Source organism: Trachypithecus francoisi, unplaced genomic scaffold, assembly GCF_009764315.1.
Source record: "Trachypithecus francoisi isolate TF-2019V2 unplaced genomic scaffold, Tfra_2.0 Lachesis_group2, whole genome shotgun sequence".
In the NCBI taxonomy this organism is placed as follows: domain Eukaryota; kingdom Metazoa; phylum Chordata; class Mammalia; order Primates; family Cercopithecidae; genus Trachypithecus; species Trachypithecus francoisi.
The window spans coordinates 36,499,948-36,516,142 of NW_022681465.1; positions in this window are offsets into that span (position 1 = coordinate 36,499,948).

Here is a 16,195-nt window from a genome sequence, read left to right on the forward strand (position 1 = left end):
TATTTTGAAATGGTTGAATACTTCAGGCTCCTGCTTCATCAGAGATAAAAGAACCAAGCCAACTGGTCAAGTAGGGACTTATCAAAGTGTAAATCTCTGGGGGATAGCTAACTCAGCTCAATTAATAATCAAACTCTTTTCTTTTACATATTGCTAAGAAATCACAGATGGTAGAAATTTGGATTTTTTCCCAGAAATGAGTCTGAGAGCAAAGGCAGAAGAGGCAACTGTGGGTTTTGTTCTACTTAAGCACAACCATTTCTTTTTTTTTTTTTTTTGTAAATAATGAAGTACAGAGCCAAGTCAGAAAATCCTGTGCTATTTAAAGTTTTACCAGTGATTCATAAATGCTTGCTGAGGGATTTTTCTTTTTTCTTTTTTTTCGACCAAACCTGGCCACTGTCCATAACCCAGAGGAAATAGTTAGTGAGGCTGTTTCCTTTGTCTGTCTAAAACAGGTTGAAAAAGTAAGGCGAGTTTCAGAAATATTTTGATGTAGCAAGAATCAACCAATTTAGCAGGTGTACTGTATTTGCAAAGATGATATTTCCCCAGCTAAGTCCAAGTCTTTCCATTTTTTCGCTATAGCCACAGAATTATACAAAACTTGGAAAAAGAGAGTCAATTTGCTTCTAGGTATTCCAAAGCTGCATAAGCATTCATCCAGAGTTAGAAATAGTAACAGTGAACTGTATAGACACTCTTTTCTTTCTTGACAATATTTCAATAAAGTCTTTTATATCTGATCACTTAGGACTTATCATTGCTTGCATATTTCTATAGAGACGTCTCAAAGCACTTTCCTTAAGGGATATCATACTAAAAGAGCCACCATTCTAGTGATTTTTTTCTCGTGGGAAAAAGATATTGAAACAAGGTTGTGAAATAATATTACAGACAGATAATACCTCGATATGGCAGCTAAATTAATATCAGAATGGGCATTTATTGAAAAAAATCAGTTTAGCTTCGTCTACTGATTTTAAAAGATTACAAGTTTTTGTTTTCCATGGGAGGAAAGGGAGCACTTAGATGCATAATGTTTCTTGCTTACACAAGCATATCTCATTTTATTGCACATTGTTTTATTGCACTTTGTAGATACTGCAGTTTTTTTACAAATAGAAGTTTTGTGGCAAAGCTGCCCAGAGCAAATCTATCTGCACCATTTTTTTCATCAACATGTGTTCACTTTGTGTCTCTAGGTCACATTTTGGTAATTCTCACAATATGTTAGACTTTTTCATTTTTATTATATCTCTTACGGTGATCTGTGATCAGTGATCTTTGATGTTACTATTGCAATGGTTTGAGATTTCACGATCTGTATTCATACAAGACAGTGAACTTAATTGATAAATGTTGTATGTGTTCTGACAGCTTCACCAACCAGCTGTTCCCTCATCTCTCTCCATCTCAGGCCTTTCTAATTCCAGAGACAAACAGCAGTAAAATTATGTCACTTAATAGCAATTCAATGGACTCTAGGTGTTCACATGAAAGAAAGAGTTGCACATCTCCAACTTTAAATAGAAAGCTAGAAATGATTAAGCCTAATCAGGAAGGCCTATGAAAAGCAAAAATTGCTTGAAAGTTAGACCTCTTGTGCCAAATAACCAAGTTGTGAATGCAAAGGACAAGTTTTTGAAGGAAATTCAAAGTGTTACTCCAGTGAACACACAAATGACAAATGAAACAACCTTATTGCTGATATGGAAAAGTTTAGACTGGATGGGTCAAATCAACTACAACATTCTCTGAAACTGAAGTCTCATCTGAAGCAAGACCCTAACTTCTTCAATTTTATGAAGGCTGAGAGAGTAAAGAATATGTGGAAGAAAAGTTAGAAGCTAGCAGAGGTTAGTTTATAAGGTTTAAGGGAAGAAGCTGTCTCCATAATGTGAAAGTGCAAGGTAAAGCAGCAAGTGCTGATGTAGAAGCTACAGCAAGTTATCAAGAAGATGTAGCTAAGAACATCGATAAAGCTGGTTTCACTAAACAACAGATTTTCAATGGGGGAAGTCTTCTATGATAAAACGATGTCATCTAGGAATTTCATAAGTAGGGAGAAGTCAGTGTTTGGCTTAAAAGTTTCAAAGGTCACACCGTCTACCTTCCTAGGGGCTAATGCAGCTAATCAGTATAGGTTGAAACCAATGCTCGTTTATCATTCCCCAAATCCTAGAAGCTTTAACAATTATAATAAATCTACTCTGGTTGTGCTTGATAAGTGAAACAACAAAGCCTGGATAACAGTATATTTGTTTAAAGCATGGTTTACTGAATATTTTGAGCTCATTGTTGAAACCTACTGCTTAGGAAAAAAAATTTCTTTCAAAATATTACTGCTCGTTGGCAATACACCTAGTAACGCAAGACAAGAGGTCTGATGGAGATGTCATTGATGTTGTTTTCATGCCTGCTAGCCCCATATCCATTCTGCAGTCCATGTGTCAAGGAGCAACGTCAACTTTTAAGTCTTATTATTTAAAAAATATATTTTGCGTGTCCATGGCTGCCACAGATCACTATTCCTCTGACGGATTTGGGCAAAGTAAATTGAACACCTTCCAAAAAGGATTCATCATTCTAGATGTCATTAAGAACATTCATGATTCATGGTAGGAGGTCAAAATAACATGAATAAGAGTTTAGAAGAAGTTGATTCTAGCTCTCATAAATGCCCTTCAGGGGCTCAAGACTTCAGTGGAGAAAGGAACTGTATATGGGTTGGAAATAGCAAGAGAACTGGAATTAGAAGTGGAACCGTAAGATGTGACTGAATTGATGCAATCTCATGATAAAACTTAATAATTAAAGAGCTGCTTTTTATGGATGAGCAAAGAAAGTGGTTTGTCAAGGTGGAATCCACTCCTGGTGAAGATATAGTGAACATTGTTGACATGACAATGAAGTATTTAAAATAACACATAAACTAAGCTGATAAAGCAACTTCAGGGGTTGAGAGGACTAACTTGAATTTTGAAAGTACTACTGTGGGTAAAATGGTATCCAGCAGTATTTTTTTGCTACAGAGAAACCTTTTGTGAAGGAAAGAGTCAATAAATGTGACATAATACATTGTTGTCTAATTTTAAGAAATTGCCAGAGGCATCCCAACCTTCAGCAACTACCACCATGATTAGGCAGCAGCCATCAACTAGGAGCCTTCACCAGCAAAAAGATTATGACTCACAGCAGGTTCAGATAATCATTAGCATTTTTTAGTTATAAGCTCTTAGTTAAGTGATGTATGATTTTTTAGACATAATGCTATTGCACACTTAATAGGCTATAGTATAGTGTAAACATAACTTTTATCCGCACTAGAAAGCCACAACAATTGTGACTTGTTTTATTTCAATATTCTCTTTATTGCCATGGTCTGAAACACAGGCCTGTACTCTGTGAAACAGATGGTGCTGGTACCCTGCTCATATCTCCTTGCATACTCTCGAATGTCAAACAGAGACAATAGCCTGTTCTCTAGATTCAAAAGCAGTCTTGTTAGTTAAACAGGCCAGACATACTAAAAAGCTATGCCCCAAAACAACCCTCACACAGTAAGGGATGTAAGTCTTGCATGTCAGTTGGTCATCCCCAATTGAGACAATATGGAGGTACTTTTCATACATTTGATGTATGAAAGATTGACTGTCAGCTGCCCACTCTTCATTCTCTTCATTCATTTTGCTGCCACTCTCCTACAGCACTTCCTGAGAGCACATCCCAAATAAATTACTCAGACCAAAATCATTGTATCATACTCTAACTTTGGGAGAACTCAAACCAAAATACCACTGATAATTGTTAAGCGTAGCCAATGATTTTATATTTCTAAGATAACATTCTGGTGACATTAAAAAAATTTGGAAATATTTTTATTATTTTTTTATTTTTTTTATTATACTTTAAGTTCTAGGGTACATGTACATAATGTGCAGGTGTGTTACATATGTATACTTGTGCCATGTTGGTGTGCTGCACCCATCAACTCATCAGCACCCATCAATTCATCTTTTATATCAGGTATAACTCCCAATGCAATCCCTCCCCCCTACGCCCTCCCCCCTCCCCATGATAGGCCCCGGTGTGTGATGTTCCCCTTCCCGAGTCCAAGTGATCTCATTGTTCAGTATACAAGAAAAAAACAAACAACCCCATCAAAAAGTGGGCAAAGGATATGAACAGACATTTCTCAAAAGAAGACATTCATACAGCCAACAGACACATGAGAAAATGCTCATCATCACTGGCCATCAGAGAAATGCAAATCAAAACCACAATGAGATACCATCTCACACCAGTTAGAATGGCAATCATTAAAAAGTCAGGAAACAACAGGTGTTGGAGAGGATGTGGAGAAATAGGAACACTTTTACACTTGTGGTGGGATTGTAAACTAGTTCAACCATTATGGAAAACAGTATGGCAATTCCTCAAGGATCTAGAACTAGATGTACCATATGACCCAGCCATCCCACTACTGGGTATATACCCAAAGGATTATAAATCATGCTGCTATAAAGACACATGCACACGTATGTTTATTGCGGCACTATTCACAATAGCAAAGACTTGGAATCAACCCACATGTCCATCAGTGAGAGACTGGATTAAGAAAATGTGACACATATACACCATGGAATACTATGCAGCCATAAAAAAGGATGAGATTGCGTCCTTTGTAGGGACATGGATGCAGCTGGAAACCATCATTCTTAGCAAACTATCACAAGAACAGAAAACCAAACACCGCATGTTCTCACTCATAGGTGGAAATATTTTTAAAATAATAATTGCTTAGACAAAAACTTACTTGAGATACACTCATTTGTTGTCTTTGGCTGAGACTTACATAGGACAATATTTACGTAGAAAGGAAATATTTGTGTCCAAGAACAACCTACAACAGTCTATTAACTTCTCTTATGATTTCCACATCAAGCTTTTGTTGTTTTTATTTACATTTTTGTTGTTTCTCTAATTTTACCTTTGCATAGTGATAGACAGAGACAGTTAAGAAATTCCAGGAAGGGCCGGGCGCGGTGGCTCAAGCCTGTAATCCCAGCACTTTGGGAGGCCGAGACGGGCTGATCACGAGGTCAGGAGATCGAGACCATCCTGGCTAACACTGTGAAACCCCGTCTCTACTAAAAAATAGAAAAAAAAAAATAGCCGGGCGAGGTGGCGGGCGCCTGTAGTCCCAGCTACTCGGGAGGCTGAGGCAGGAGAATGGCGGTAAACCCGGGAGGCGGAGCTTGCAGTGAGCTGAGATCCGGCCACTGCACTCCAGGCCGGGCGACAGAGCGAGACTCCGTCTCAAAAAAAAAAAAAAAAAAAAAAGAAATTCCAGGAAGGAGAGTCTGAACAGACAGGGAAGCACCAATGAGCTTGAAAAAAATATAAGTAATGTAAGATTACTACCAGTAAAGATGTGAGTTACTAAGATAACATTTATAAGCACTCCCAATCCATGTTAGAAAATAAAATTCCAATATAAGAAGCATCAGTTCAAAGATAACAGAAACACTAGGAAATAAGGAGAAAAGCAACCCAAGGCTTACTGGTAAAAATTTCCTCAAGTCCTTGATCCCCATGATAGAATAGTTTGGTTTTCATGATTCAGTGTCATAATTTAATTATGTAGGTTTGAAGTTTGGTATTACAGGGATCTTACTAAAAATGTAAACTGTAAGTGTAGATCAGCAGTTAAGAATTGCATACATTAGCGTATACCCCAAAAGTATAGTGTATCTCTTTGTAGTAATTGAGCATGATGTCTGATATAACAGAGTAACAGTGTTACCAATCAGAACGTGATCTTATCACCTGCTTTGCCAAATTTATTTTTCTTGCATTTCTAGGAAACTGGTTGGCAATAGAAGGAGGAAAAGAAAATGTAATCAAAGATGCAAATCCTGAAATTATTTTACAATCTAAAAAAAAAATGTTTGATAATTCCCCAAAATCAATATCCAACTTTGTAAAACTCTCCTTTCCTGATGTAAAACAAAGAACATATCCTCATCACCATAATTAGGTTGCAAGGCACTTGCTAATTCTGTATTTGCCATAACATGACTAGGAAGAAAAAGCTGAAGAATGTCAGTGGTTGTAGTATTTTTTGAACCATCTGTGCTGCCAAATAGTGTGAAAAATTAGAACTGTTCACTACACACAAAGATTATGGCTTCATTCTGAGAAAAGCAGTTTCTTAATGGATTTTTTTTTAAATCTCCACTTCCAGCTTTTGGAAATCTTAACAATAAAAATATTGAAAAGCAAGCAATGTAAAAAATATTGTTTTGAAATAATGTACCACTTTTAGTATTGCTTCAGATTTCCTCACATATCAAACATCCAATTAGAAAGAAGAGAATTTTGTTACTTTATAAAATGAGTTACAGTGATTCACAGGGTATTTAAATAATCTATGTACAGATTGGAAGATTTGTTTCTCACTTTGCATTCTCACAAGTATCTATTCCTTTTACAGCTTTTCTAACAGCCTCTGCAAATTCCTTGCAAAATATTCAAGATGGTTCAGGATGGAGAATATAGACATCAATTTTTCTTCATGCCAAATTTCTGAGATTTTAGAGAGTCTCCATTCTGGGCATAAAACTCTTCCTCAGTGTCTTATACACCACTGGAATTTCAAGAAATTGAAAATTTATATAATTTCATCCAAATTTGGAATAAGCTAAATATCTAAGTTGCATCTGTCCCACAAAATGTCTGAAATTACAGAGATGGGAGCCAGGTGATTTTTATAATATATCATTCTGATCTGAAAAATATGATTGCTACCTCAGTTAAAATTTTTCATTTATTCCCCTTTATTCTCGGGATAAAGATAAAGCATTTTACATAGCTGTCAATGTTCTCCTACCTTCTGGTAACATTGGGCTAGCTCTAACTCATTCTTTAGTACTCCAGCTAAATAGCTCTTCCTGTGAGAATCTTGAAATGTATTAGCTATCACTGCTATAGTGAATTCATCTTTGAGTCATCTATTTCTTCTTTTATATCTAAAATATCTATAGTGCTTTTGATCCTAACTTTTAAATGTATTCATCCATTTTTCCATCTCCTTACTCCAAGCCACTATCATATATCACCAGCACTACTTCAAGAAACTTTCTATTTCCCCTCTTGGCAGTTCTATAGGTCATTCTCCATATAAGCAGACAGTAAGCTTTAAAATATGATTTCAGACCATACATTTTGCTCTGCATCACCCTCTAATAGCTTCTTATTGAACTTTAAAAAAAGAAAGGAAAAAGAAGACAAATTCCTCACTGTAGTCTACCACATGCACATGATCTAAGAGTTCATTACATAGATCTCCAACTTGCTCATTGTATTTTAATCACAATGTCCTCTTCCTACTCGCTAAGCACCCTCAACTTGTTTTTCCCATGAAGACTTTCCCTAAGTTTTTCTCTGAATGAAATGCTATTTTCCCAGGTCTTTGATTGGTTGTCTCCTTTACGTTATTAAGGTTTACCTCAATTGTTACCTTTCCAGAAAGTTATCAGATTTCACCATCTAACTCAACGATTCAGTATTGCTCAATCACTTTACACACATTACTTTCATGGCTTACAATGCCTGATAAGTTACAAAATCATTCATGGGACAATTATCCATAGTGCCCTGCTGATCTTGTGATCAACATCAAGATTTAATCTTGACAGATAGATCAGGTTTGGCATGTAGTAGCTTTCAGTAAATATTCGTTAAATGAATAAATGAATGAATTGGAGAATTAGTGGCATTTACTATAATTTTTTAGTACACTCATACCTAACACAGTTACTAACCTTAGTAGGTACTTAATGAATAAATTTTGAATGAAAATATTTGATTGTACTGAGTCTATTAATGTATTTGCAAGGATTTCAGAAACTATTTCTCCTTCATTAATAGTAGATTTTTAAACATGTCTCATTTGCACACCAATATACAATGTGGAACAACATATATGTCAAAAGGAGACTGCCCCCTGATTGGTCCATATCCATCACAGAATTTATAATGACTAAGAATGTGTTGCTAGTCAAGGCAAGCCTGTATGTATTCAAAATTTTTATACAAAAGAAAAAGGATATTTATCTACAAAGAACAGAAAGTTTAGAAAAAAAATTTAAATAAGGAATCCAACGAAGAGTTAGATGATAAAGCAAAATAGTTGCTATTAAAGAATAAATTGGTGAATCAGAAGAGAGAGCCAGAGGGAACTTTAGTAAAAATGTGATTTTTCAATATAATGTCATTTCTATTGAAAATTAAACATCTACAGGGAAACTACGGTGAATGACAAGGTAAGTATAACTCAAAGAAATTATAGCAAATATAAAAGGAAAGAAAAAAGCAATGACTGAGGTTTACCTTCTAATTTCAAAACAGTAGCCCTCCTCATGAGATGCATGAGATTAGATAATGGTAAAGTCAGAGGTACCTATGTTTTTTGTTTTGTTTTGTTTTTTTGTTTGTTTGTTTTGTTTTTTTTCTTTGAAACGAAGTTTCTCTGTCACCCAGGTTGAAGTGCAATGGCACGATCTCAACTCACTGCAACATCTGCCTCCCAGGCTCAAGCGATTCTCTTTCCTCAGCCTCCCAAGTAGCTGGAATCACAGGTATGTGCCACCATGCCTGGCTAATTTTGTATTTTTAGTAGAGATAAGGTTTCACCATGTTGGTCAGACTGGTCTCGAACTCCCGACCTCAGGTGATCTGCCCTTCTCAGCCTCCCAAAGAGCTAGGATTACAGGAGTGAGCCACCATGCCTGACCATATTTTTAATATTTTGCATGAAAAATTTCTTCATGTATTACATGTGTAATTTTCCAAATGAAATATTGAGAGAGATGTGTATGTTCAGGTCTACAAATCTGGTAAGGAAATTTGAAAAATGTGTAAATGGGACCTGAAAGTCCCCTGACACTGCAACATCTATTACTTTTTCTTTTTTGTCAGAATATGTGAGATTTATAGATTATGATTCTTGCTTTTAATCAAAGGAAGGCAAAGTCAATGCCACCATTTTCTTTTAAGGTTGGCCACATACTACAATTGGAAAAATACACATAAAGGATAAGCAAAGATCATGATTAAAGTTCCACTTTTTTGAAAATTCTGAATTTTTTTCAATTGCTCTGCCTCCCTAATCTATTTAGAAGGATACTTATAGATTATTTCTTGTCTAATGGAACTCTGCTACAGTGAGGGTTTAATGGATTCAGACCACAGTGAGTGGAGACTGTGGTCAGTCACCATCCTTGATCCAGGGAAAGTTTATAATAGAGTGTTAGGAGACTTCCATCATTTGTTGAGTCATTAAATTGTTCTCACAGGTATTATGGTCCATGGGGAAAATCCCTGTGTTTCTACTTCATTAACAAGCAAGTCAGTAAATGAAGCAAAGATTTTAGCCAGCAGTAGATGAGGATACTCAATTTAAAACTTCTTTTCAAAGCCAGGACTTACAGAGAGGCTAAAGAGCTACTAGTTTAGTAGCTGCATTTTCATGTAAGAAGAAACAAATGCAAATTCTTTCCAAAGGGAAGCATTCTCCATTTGTGTACCCAAAATTCCCACAAAGTAAGGAGAAAATCAGACTAAGTCAAAAGCAAAATCAATGTTTTTATAGTATAGAAAAGACTAAAATTTTAGGTAAGCAAGAAAATAATATGAAATTCAGTCTTAATCTCACTGTTCCAAGATTATTCACACCTTTATTTATGGTTTATCCCTTTACAATTTTTCTAAGATTATGTACATGGATATATTTTATTTACAAATATGGGGGTACTAATAAATGTACTAATTTTCTTTTTGTTAAAAAAGTTTTAGCAGGAAGAATATGAAATGATTCTATTTTTTTTCACACAAAGCCACATCTGCAGAGATAAGGGGCATATGACTGAAATAACAGTCCTATTGGGATTGAAGTTTTATGTTTAGAGGGTCATTCTGTAATTGTTACTTAAATATATAAGAATTCTTTTTTAATTTTTTTATTATTTAAATTTTTGTGGGTACACAATAAGTATATTTATTTATGGGGTACATGAAATGTTTTGGTATAGGCATGCAGTGTGAAATGAGTTGCATCCTGGAGAATGGGGTATCCATCCCCTCAAGCATTTATCCTTTGAGTTACAAATAATCCAATTACAGTTTTTAAGTTAAGTTTAAAATGTACAATTAAGTTACTGTTGACTATAGTCATGCTATTATGCTGTCAAATAATAAGCCTGATTTTTTATATATTTTTTATCCAATTAACAATCTCTGCATCCACCCCCTACGACCCTTCCCAGTCTCTGATAACCATCCCACTACTCTCTATGTCCATGATTTTAATTGTTTTCATTTTTAGGTCCCACGAATAACTCAGAACATGTAATGTTTTTGTCTTTCTGTGCCTGGTTTATTCCACTTAACATAATTCCACTTCCATCCATGTTGTTGCAAATGACTGGTTCTTATTCTTTTTTAATGGCTGAAGAGTACTCCATTGTGTATATGTACCACATTTTCTTTGTGCATGTATCTGTTGATAGACATATAGATTGTTTCCAAATGTTAGCTATTGTAAATAGTGCTGCAGCAAACATAGGAATGCAGATAGCTCTTTGATATACCAATTTCCTTTTTTAGGGGTATATACCCAGTACTGGGATTACTGGATCATATCATAGCTAAATTTTCACTTTTTTCAGAAAACATCAAGCTGTTTTCCATAGTGGTTGTACTGATTTATGTTCCTACCAAGAGCATAGAAGGGTTTCCTTTTCTCCACATCCTCACCAGCATTTGTTATTGCCTGTTGATTGGATATAAGCCATTTTAACTGGGGTGAGATGATATCTCATTGTAGTTTTGATTGGCATTTTTCTGATGATAAGTGATATTGAGCACCTTTTCATATGCCTATTTGCCATTTCTATGTCTTCTTTTGAGAAATGCCTATTCATATCTTTTGCCCATTTTTTGATTAGATTTTTAGATTTTTTCCTATAGAGGTGTTTGAGCTCCTTATGTATTCTCATTAATCCCATCAAAGTAGTTTGCAAGTATTTTCTCCCATACTGTAGGGAGAAATAAATACTGTAAGTTGTCTCTTTACTTTGTTGATTGTATTCTTTTCTATGAAGAAGATTTTATTTTATTTTATTTTATTATTATTATACTTTAAATTCTAGGGTACATGTGCATAAAGTACAGGTTCGTTACATATGTATACTTGTGCCATGTTGGTGTGCTGCACCCATCAACTCATCAGCACCCATCAACTCGTCAGCACCCATCAACTTGTCATTTACATCAGGTATAACTACCAACGCAATTCCTCTCCCCTCCCCTCTCCCCATTATAGGCCCCAGTGTGTGATGTTCCCCTTCTCGAGTCCAAGTGATCTCATTGTTCAGTTCCCACTTATGAGTGAGAACATGCGGTGTTTGGTTTTCTGTTCTTGTGATAGTTTGCTGAGAATGATGATTTCCAGCTGCATCCATGTCCCTACAAAGGACACGAATTCATCCTTTTTTATGGCTGCATAGTATTCCATGGTGTTTATGTGTCACATTTTCTTAATCCAGTCTCTCACTGATGGACATGTGGGTTGATTCCAAGTCTTTGCTACTGTGAATAGTGCCGCAATAAACATATGTGTGCATGTGTCTTTATAGCAGCATGATTTATAATCCTTTGGGTATATACCCAGTAATGGGATGGCTGGGTCATATGGTACTTCTAGTTCTAGATCCTTGAGGAATCGCCATACAGTTTTCCATAATGGTTGAACTAGTTTACAATCCCACCAACAGTGTAGAAGTGTTCCTATTTCTCCACATCCTCTCCAACACCTGTTGTTTCCTGACTTCTTAATGATTGCCATTCTAACTGGTGTGAGATGGTATCTCATTGTGGTTTTGATTTGCATTTCTCTGATGGCCAGTGATGATGAGCGTTTTTTCATGTGTCTGTTGGCTGTATGAATGTCCTCTTTTGAGAAATGTCTGTTCATATCCTTTGCCCACTTTTTGATGGGGTTATTTGTTTTTTTCTTGTAAATTTGTTTGGGTTCTTTGTAGGTTCTGGATATTAGCCCTTTGTCTGATGAGTAGATTGCAAAAATGTTCTCCCATTCTGTAGGTTGCCTGTTCACTCTGATGGTAGTTTCTTTTGCTGTGCAGAAGCTCTTTAGTTTAATTAGATCCCATGTGTCAATTTTGGCTTTTGTTGCCATTGCTTTTGGTATTTTAGACATGAAGTCCTTGCCCATGCCTATGTCCTGAATGATATTACCTAGGTTTTCTTCTAGGGTTTTTATGGTTTTAGGTCTAACATTTAAGTCTCTAATCCATCTTGAATTAATTTTCATATAAGGAGGAAGGAAAGGATCCAGTTTCAGCTTTCTACTTATGGCTAACCAATTTTCCCAGCACCATTTATTAAATAGGGAATCCTTTCCCCATTTCTTGTTTTTCTCAGATTTGTGAAAGATCAGATGGCTATAGATGTGTGGTATTATTTCTGAGGACTCTGTTCTGTTCCATTGGTCTATATCTCTGTTTTGGTACCAGTACCATGCTGTTTTGGTTACTGTAGCCTTGTAGTATAGTTTGAAGTCAGGTAGCGTGATGCCTCCAGCTTTGTTCTTCTGACTTAGGATTGTCTTGGCAATGTGGGCTCTTTTTTGGTTCCACATGAACTTTAAAGCAGTTTTTTCCATTTCTGTGAAGAAACTCATTGGTAGCTTGATGGGGATGGCATTGAATCTATAAATAACCTTGGGCAGTATGGCCATTTTCACGATATTGATTCTTCCTATCCATGAGCACGGTATGTTCTTCCATTTGTTTGTGTCCTCTTTGATTTCACTGAGCAGTGGTTTGTAGTTCTCCTTGAAGAGGTCCTTCACATCCCTTGTAAGTTGCATTCCTAGGTATTTTATTCTCTTTGAAGCAATTGTGAATGGGAGTTCCCTCATGATTTGGCTCTCTGTTTGTCTGTTATTGGTGTATAAGAATGCTTGTGATTTTTGCACATTAATTTTGTATCCTGAGACTTTGCTGAAGTTGCTTATCAGCTTAAGGAGATTTTGGGCTGAGACAATGGGGTTTTCTAAATATACAATCATGTCATCTGCAAACAGGGACAGTTTGACTTCTTCTTTTCCTAATTGAATACCTTTGTTTCTTTCTCTTGCCTGATTGCCCTAGCCAGAACTTCCAACACTATGTTGAATAGGAGTGGTGAGAGAGGGCATCCCTGTCTCGTGCCAGTTTTCAAAGGGAATTTTTCCAGTTTTTGCCCATTCAGTATGATATTGGCTGTGGGTTTGTCATAAATAGCTCTTATTATTTTGAGATACGTTCCATCAATACCGAGTTTATTGAGAGTTTTTAGCATGAAGGGCTATTGAATTTTGTCAGTCCTTTTCTGCATCTATTGAGATAATCATGTGGTTTTTGTCTTTAGTTCTGTTTCTATGCTGGATTACGTTTATTGATTTGTGTATGTTGAACCAGCCTTGCATCCCAGGGATGAAGCCCACTTGATGATGGTGGATAAGCTTTTTGATGTGCTGCTGGATCCGGTTTGCCAGTATTTTATTGAGGATTTTTGCATGGATGTTCATCAGGGATATTGGTCTAAAATTCTCTTTTTTTGTTGTGTCTCTGCCAGGCTTTGGTATTAGGATGATGTTAGCCTCATAAAATGAGTTAGGGAGGATTCCTTCTTTTTCTATTGATTGGAATAATTCAGAAGGAATGGTACTAGCTCCTCCTTGTACCTCTGGTAGAATTCAGCTGTGAATCCATCTGGTCATTGTGATTCTATTTGTCTATGTTTGTTTTGGTTGTCTGTGCTTATAGGGTATTGCTCAAGAAATCTTTGCCCAGACTAATGTTCTGGAGATATTCTTGGAGGTTTTCTTGTAGTAGTTTCATAGTTTAAGGTCTTAGATTTAAGTATTTAATCAATTTTTATTTGATTTTTGTGTATGGTGAGTGATAGCCATCTAGTTTCATTCTTCTGCATAGGGACATTGAGTTTTCCCAGCAACATTTGTTGAAGAAACTGTCTTTTCCCCAGTGTAAGTTCTTGATACCTTTGCCAAAAATGAGTTCACTATAGGTGTCTGAATTTGTTTCTGGGTTCTCTATTCTATTACATTAATCTATGTGTCTGTATTTTGTTTGTTTGTTTGTTTGTTTTTGAGATAGAGTTTTGCTCTTGTCAACCACTCTGGAGTGCAATGGCATGATCTCGGCTCACTGCAACTTTTACCTTCTGGGTTCAAGCGATTCTCCTGCCTCAACCTCCTGAGTAGCTGGGATCACAAATGTGTTCCCCCATGACTGCCTAATTTTTGTATTTTTAGTAGAGATGAAGTTTCACCCCATTGGCCAGGCTGGTCTCAAACTCCTGACCTCAGGTGATCTGCTCACCTCGGCCTCCCAAAGTGCTGAGATCACAGACATGAGCCACTGCACCCAGCCTATGTGTCTGTTTTGACTCCAGCACCTTGCTGTTTTGGTTACAATAGCTCTGTAGTATAACTTGAAGTCAGGTAATATGATTTCTCCAGTATTATTATTTTTACTTAGGATATCTTTTACTATTCTTGGTCTTTTGTGGTTCCATATAAATTTTAGGGTTGTTTTTACTATTTCTGTGAAGAATGTCATTGATATTTTGATCAGAGTTGCACTGAATCTGTAGATTGTTTTGGGTGTAGACGGTTTAACAATATTGATTCTTTCAATACAGGAACATGGAATATTGTGTGTGCGTGTGTGTGTGTGTGTGCGTTTCGATTTCTTTCATCAGTATTTCATAGTTTTCATTATATTTCTCTTCTTTGGTTAAGCTTATTCCTAGATATTTTATGTGTAGCTATTGTAACCAAGATTACTTTTTAAATGTCTTTTTCACATTGTTCACTGTTGGCATATAGAAGAAATGTTACTGATTTTGGTATGTTGATTTTGTATTCTGCAATTTTACTGAGTTTATTTATTGTTTAATAGTTTTTTTGTGGAGTCTTTTGGTTTTTTCAAATATAAGATAATATCTTCTGCAAACAAGAATAATTTGACTTCTTTCTTTCTAATTTGGATGTCTTTCATGTCTTTCCTTTGTCTGATTGTTCTTGATGGAACTTCCAGTACTATGTTGAATAACAGTGGTGACAGTGGGCATTCTTGTGTTCCAGATCTTAGAGAAAGGGCTTCTAGTTTTTCATTATTCAGTATGATACTAGCTGTGGGTCTGTCGCATATTCCTTTAATTATGTTGAGGTATGTTCCTTCTATTCCCAATTTTTGAGGGTTTTTATCATGAAAGGATGCTGAATTTGATCAAAAGATTTTCATCATCAACTGAAATAATATAGTTTTATCCTTTAATCTGTTGAGGTCCTTGGAGCTTTTCCTTACTGGGAGAATTTTTATTATGGCATTGATGTCATTATTTTTTATTGGACTGCTCAGGTATTGGATTTCTTCCTGGTTCAATCTTGATAAGTTGTATGTCTCTAGAAATCTGTCCATTTCTTCCAGAGATTCCAATTTATTGGCATATAGTTGCTCATAGTAGCCATTAATGATCCTTCAGATTTCTGAAGTATCAGTTGTAACGTCTCCTTTTTCATTTCTGATTTTGTTTATTTGGATCTTCTCTTTTTCTTTCCTAGTCTGGTTAAAGGTTTGTCAACTTTAACTTTTCAAAAAAGAACTTTTTGTTTCATTGATCAGTTGTATTGTTTTCTTCATTTCAATTCCATTTATTTCTGTTCTAATCTTTATTTCTTTTCTTCTACTAATTTTGCATTAGGTTTCCTCTTGCTTTTCTAGTTCTTTAAGATGTATCATTAGATTGTTCATTTGAAGTGTTTCCTCTTTTTTATGTACACACTTACTGCTATAAACTTGCCTCTTAGTACTGCCTTGGCTGTATCCCACAGTTTTGGTGTTATGTTTCCATTATGATTTGTTTCAAGAATTTTTTTTCAATTTCTTTCTTAATTTCTTCACTAACTCACTGGTCATTCAGAAGCATATTGTTTAATTTCCATGTATTTGTATAGTTTCCAAAATTCCTCTTGTTATTAATTTCTAGTTTTATTTCATTGTGGTCAGAGAAGATGCTTATTTTATTTTTTAAATGTTTT